Here is a 6,127-nt window from a genome sequence, read left to right as displayed (position 1 = left end):
ACATAATCAGAGTTCAGTCTGCAGAAAATCCAGTTTTTTGTCTGAGTTTTGCTTCTCTCCATTCACTCCATTTGCTCTGGTTGGTGTAGAGTTTGTCTTGCATCATTGACCAAATGAGGAGGGAGTGTCTCTGAGCTTTTATGAGATGGTCTGAAATGTCTAACCATGTAATCGGTTTACATATTTAATACATAGCATAAAACATATTAAAAAAATTCACTCTTTACCAAATTTCTCCATTCACCTATTATGAAGATACATGGACCTACATGTAATGACCCAATGGTTCGCTTTCCAGAAGTTAGGCTAATATAAAGACAGTTTGTTCTGTAACATTTAGATCCATCTTCTGCATATGTGTGAGTGTACAATGGGTTTCCTCAAATTTTACATTTTAGGTACTCAGCAAGACATATCACACAAACTGAGAGACCTTTTATTCTGCTGGCACAGTGCTTATGGGAGGAGTTTCAGCATCTACTTTACGGCATTTACAGCAAGTGATGTCATACCTCCAAAGAAGGTTTCATCAGATTTATACTCCTAACCCCCCCCCCCCCACACACACACACACACACACACACTACCACTACCACCAATTATGCCTGCTGGTATAAATAATTTTTTTCTCCTAGCACTGAAGTCATGGTCAAGTCAGAGAAGGCATGGTGAATAAGATTTGAGGTTGTGAGGCAGTGCCTCCACGTCATGGAATTCTATTCCTTCTTCCAGAGACAGTGTGGCTAGAGTGAGGAGAGAGTGTATGTGTGTTTATGAGTATGTGTTGGGGTGGTAATCACATCCGCATTTAAGACGTCCTTGCAAGATGAATCATGGGGGCTTGCACAGTGATTGTCAGCTCTTGACATTTCCTCTCTAGATCCTCTGTTTCTCAAATGAAAAAAAAAATCCACACAGCTTTTTTAAGGAATTCTCTGACGTGGCTGATCTCTCCCTCTCTCTTTTCTCCATGTCTGTCTTTTTATTGCTCTTTGTCCATCCCTGCCCCAGTCTTTCTCTTTCCCTCAGTCACCCCTCTGGCACCTTTCTTGTCTCTCTCTTCCTCCACCTGCCTCTTTTTGCTCACATTTTCTATCTTTCAGTTCAATTTGATGAGTTTAACTAGCATGATAAATATATTCATATTTGCTAAAGCAAAAAAAAAAATGCACCACAAAAGAATGCATTTAGTACATACATATACAGTATATGGGTGGCAGTGTAGCATAGTGGTAAAGGAGCAGGACTTGTGACCAAAAAAAAAAGTGTAAGTAAGTAAAGTGTATGTAAGTCACTCTGGATATGAGTGTCTGATAAATGCCAGTAATATACATACATAAATAGTCTCTCTTCTTCATCTCCGTCTCTTCTCTACACTTCTATCTTTCACTCTTTCTGTATCTCAGTGTATGAGAGTTTATGAGTTTAAGGACATTGAATTTTGTTTCTTGCTTTTCGTGTTTTATTCCCATAAGTAATATTCCCACAATATAGCTGTGCATAGCAGTATTCAGATTTGCTTGTCAATATTTCTTCCCTGAGTTAATTTATTAATAACACAAGGCTTTTAAAAGCATTATTCATCTTCATCTCTCTCTTGCTTCATCTCACTCTCTCCCTCTCTCCCCTGCTCACTTATCTCTCTGCCTGTCTCTTTCTCAGGACCAAGAGACAGGCTCAGACAGAGACCCAGCCCATCCTCCATCCCTGCTTTAATGTCAGTGTTTTTACGGGCCAGATTCCTTTCTAATGCTCACGACTTTCCACAGTAGCGGATGGAGTCTGGAGAAGTGCATGCTGCAGCTGCCAGGTTCCAACTGCCGTTGGCTTGCCAGGCTTATCATTAAGATTTCTCTCCCTTTTCCAGTTGGAAATGGAGTGTGCAGGGCAAGAGGCCTGAAAATAGTTTTGCTTTGTAGAGCCACGTCACCTACTCTGCCTGCATCAAAAAATGCAATCTGCATTTTTTTTTTTTAATAAAAAAGGGTCGCTCCTTATTTGTGTATACTTGTGCAAAGTTATCTATGCTTATTTTATCAAACATTTTGAGACATTAACCAAGACTTCTCAATACCTTGTAAAAACTTTGAATGAGGCAAAATTTTTCTGATCTTCCCCAAGGAGATTTATTAGATTACCTGTGCTTGTTATTTGTAAAATACTGATCACTTATCTTGTTTACTTTGTCCCAGTTTGCTTATAAATGATCATTACTAAATCCGTCCCAATCCTTTCCCCATTATTACCAGACTATGCTGGTACTCAGGGGGTTTATGTGTGTGAAATTAAAAGTGAAGTTCAATTGTAAGCCCTTCATTTTAAAGCTATTAACAGTTAACTTCAAACAGCATGAGTTGGACAGACAAAATAATTTGAAAGTAGAGCAGTGCTCAGTCAACTCCAAAGCAAATGCGTGGAATAAATGCATGCATTGCTATGACAGTTTTAAGTCGTGACATTTTAATTTAATTTAAGGGAACATTGTCCCTACCTGACTCCTTATCAGAAAAGCAAAATAGAAATAGGTGCATCTATATTGTTATGTAAAACAAATAAACCTACTCTTTTGACTCACCAAAAATCAGCCACGCAGCAATGAAAATACCTTTTTATTTTGCTTTTCTAGGGTTATATTTTTTCACACAAATGCCTGACTTTTGCAGGCAGGCGATCCACTGAGAGGGACAGAAGAGGAGGAGAAGGGAAAGAGAATTCCAGATGACCTGGAGGAAGACCAGGCTGCTGAGGCTCCTGGGGAGAGCTGGGATTTTGGACACGAGTCGCTGCTGGAAAATGTGCAGAGTTTTCCCTCCTCCCCAATATCTTTCACAGCTTAATGAGGAAACCTGCCGTCCTAAGGCAGTACCTCTTGGCCTCATCCAGGGGAAGAGTAACGAAAAACTGAAACGTTATATGTGCTGTGCTAAGTTATGCAAAAGAGACACCTCCTCATCTGGTGTGGTGCATTTCCTGAGGAAGAAAAAGGCCGCCATGGTTATAGTATGGTGATCCTGTCCACAAACCATGGAGATATTCTTTGAAAAAATGGTGACACACATAGAAATGGTTTTGTTCACTTACAGCACTTGATAGTGCAAGGACTGTAATGTTCATTCATGGTTTGCACAAAACTGTGTGTTGTGTTGCATGAAATGTTTTGCTTCCCAGTGCATTTCTGTGATTTCTCTGAGCAGAAGAGCAAAAATTGTGTGACAATTCTAACTCATTTCACCTTATTCTGTCAAGCAGAGATCAGTCAGATATTTTAAACTCAGTTTTTACTTTACTATTTTTACCATCAATAGATAATGTAAAAGATATAAAAAATATAATAGATAACATAAAAATAACTAAAATTCAATCATTTATTGCACATTTAGCAAAATGACATTGGGAAGTATAGAAGTATTGGGTGCTGGGTGAAGCAAATGCAAAATGTCTGAGACTCAGCGAAGAAATGAGAGGCTTTGTGAGGGATGTTTTGAGTTTTATAACCTAGCTGTAGGTCAGGACTGGTTCTGACCACAAAATGCTGCTCAGCCGGTGTCTGGCCACCAATCATAGTCTCTTTCCCTGACCACGCTGAGCTTAAAAAAGCTCTAAAATGACAGTCTGGACTGTATAGCCGGAATGTCTCAAAATCTGCGAACCCTCCCATTTCAGATTTGTTTTATTTTGCCTTTCCTGCATTTCAGTCCTGTAGTTCATTTACAGACCAAATGCCTACTAAATGCTTATTGTGTACAATATATCATAATACTAACTCTACTTTCTTTTTGCAAACAGAAATACTACCACGAACTGCAGTGTTTATATTTTTATGGAACTATTTTTGTTAAGGAGTAGTTAAACAGTTTTATTGCTGTAGGTAGAAAGGATCTTCTGTGATGCTCCATGTAGCACTTTGGAGGGATATTGTTGTTGAATATAGTTGTTGAATAGATTAAAAGAAACTGAATTAACAAAGATGCCTACCATATTCTCACCATAGTTAGTGCACAGAGGCTGAGGCAGAGTGGTTTTCCCCTCGGGCCCTGCCAGATGCTATTAGCTAAGGACCTTGAGAAGTCTGCCTTCACCATTCCCCTTGGACATTTTGCATTTAAGAAGTTACACTTTGGCATTTGTGGTGCACCTGTTCTACGTTCTAGATTGGAAAGTACAGTATAAATTCTAAGAGTCTCTTTTATTTTGAAAGGTACAAGTTATTTAGAGAACAGGTATGCCATCTTTCAAGTTACTGGTCAGTGAGTCATACCCTAGGTATAACAGAAAGAAGGACAGACATACAGGTGGTGTAAATTTTACATCTCATTTAAAGCTGTTTCACATCACATGTAGGATTAAGACAGGTGCACAACCAGCCAGTATGACCCACCCCTGGTACTTGTTCTTTGCCGGTTTCCAAGGACATAGAAATTCACAAGATTATGCTCCATTTTCTTCTACATTCACAGAGTGTATAATTGAAATTCCATCACACACATTTACTCATTTAATTGCATCACTCTTACTCTTAAAATGCCATGACACGCATTTACTTTTTTACATTCTCTGTGTCCATAATTGGGCCAAAACCAGGCACTTCTGAATTTTACTCTTCTCTCTTGAACTGATGTAATGGACTAAATGACTTGCCACAGATGGAAGGAGGTACACTGTGGAAACCAAACCTAACAGGAAGCTCCAGTCTGTAGTCTGTATTTGTAATCCACTGTCTCTGAGTGTAGTTTTACATAACTGAAATATGGAGTATATTTTGATTTGCAGCTTGCTGAAACTTTCATCAACACATTTATATTTCAAGCCATTGCTGAATTACCTTCTTTTCAAAGATGTTTCAAATATGAAAATGTTTGTTTGTAGTGTGAAAATTTATATTTGCATTATAAACTTTTTCTTTGACACTTTCTACATTATCCATTACATTCAAATATAAATGAGCCAAGAAGACCAACTCCCATAATTACAGGTGGGGGATTGGTACGGTTTTACCATTCCATAGACTCCACCCCTTCACAGTGATTGGCTGAGGGATATTCAGCTTGTCACTAATTGGAGCAGAGCTGAGTAGACACACTCAAAATGTCTTTGCAATTTTATGCACACAAACCGCGCCTACAGGTCTCTCATCCCATCGATGCTTCAATGTATAACGTCTTCCACAAAATCCTAAGTATAAAACCACCTAGGGGCTTGAACACAGGCAAATACTGTTTTGTAGTTGATTGTATAACCACTTACAGTCTGAGAAAAGAAAACCATTAAAAATGAAGTGCAAAATGAAGAACAAATTGTCTTAAACCCTTTGAGTGTGTTCCCCTCACTTTTAGAAATATGGTCATAAAATGATTAGACTGGCAAGTGTTGCAGTGATAGGAATTCAAGATTTCTGGAGTGCCTCTGCTGCTTTGGAAGAGAAAGGAAATGCTCATCTTAACTTCAGCTTTTGGGATTATTCAGTTCTCACAGAAATGCTTTTCTCATTATTTTCAGCCATTTTGTTTTTCCTGAGACAAATTAAACAAAAGCTTCCTCATAAAATATATGTACATAACGTTTGCAAAAATGTACATATGCAAAAATATATGTACTTAAACTTAAATTGTCCATAACTCAAAACATAATTATGTAATTTACAGTTACATTGTGATCATGTAGATAGGATGCAATTCAAATCCATATATTAAAGCAAAGTGAAAATGTAAAAATCCTTCCTCAGTAGAGATTGCTAACATATAATATATAATATGAGACTTTTAAGTTGTGTGTTTATGTGAAAACAAAATTGGTTTTGTCACAATGGGGAGCCCTAAATTGTAATAATAATAATTTGCCTAAAATTATACTAATTTGCCAAAATATACATGGCCACACAGAATTTTTTTCCCAGATTAATGACTATGTGCCTGTCAACTGCCAAAACGAAAACACTGCTAATTACACATTCAATGACTTTCATGTCTGAATAAGTACTTGCTATCATTTAATAGTAGGTAGCACACACTTCAAGAGAGAAACTGTAAGTTCTTTTTCCTCATATTTTAATCTCATTTTGAGATGATATTCATCATACTAGAAAGGAATTCAAGCAGATTTTCACCAGATGTCGATGGTTCACATTGGA

Source organism: Megalops cyprinoides, chromosome 10, assembly GCF_013368585.1.
Source record: "Megalops cyprinoides isolate fMegCyp1 chromosome 10, fMegCyp1.pri, whole genome shotgun sequence".
Lineage (NCBI taxonomy): Eukaryota > Metazoa > Chordata > Actinopteri > Elopiformes > Megalopidae > Megalops > Megalops cyprinoides.
The sequence above is the reverse complement of the archived record's forward strand: the minus strand, read 5'-3'. Positions refer to the sequence as shown.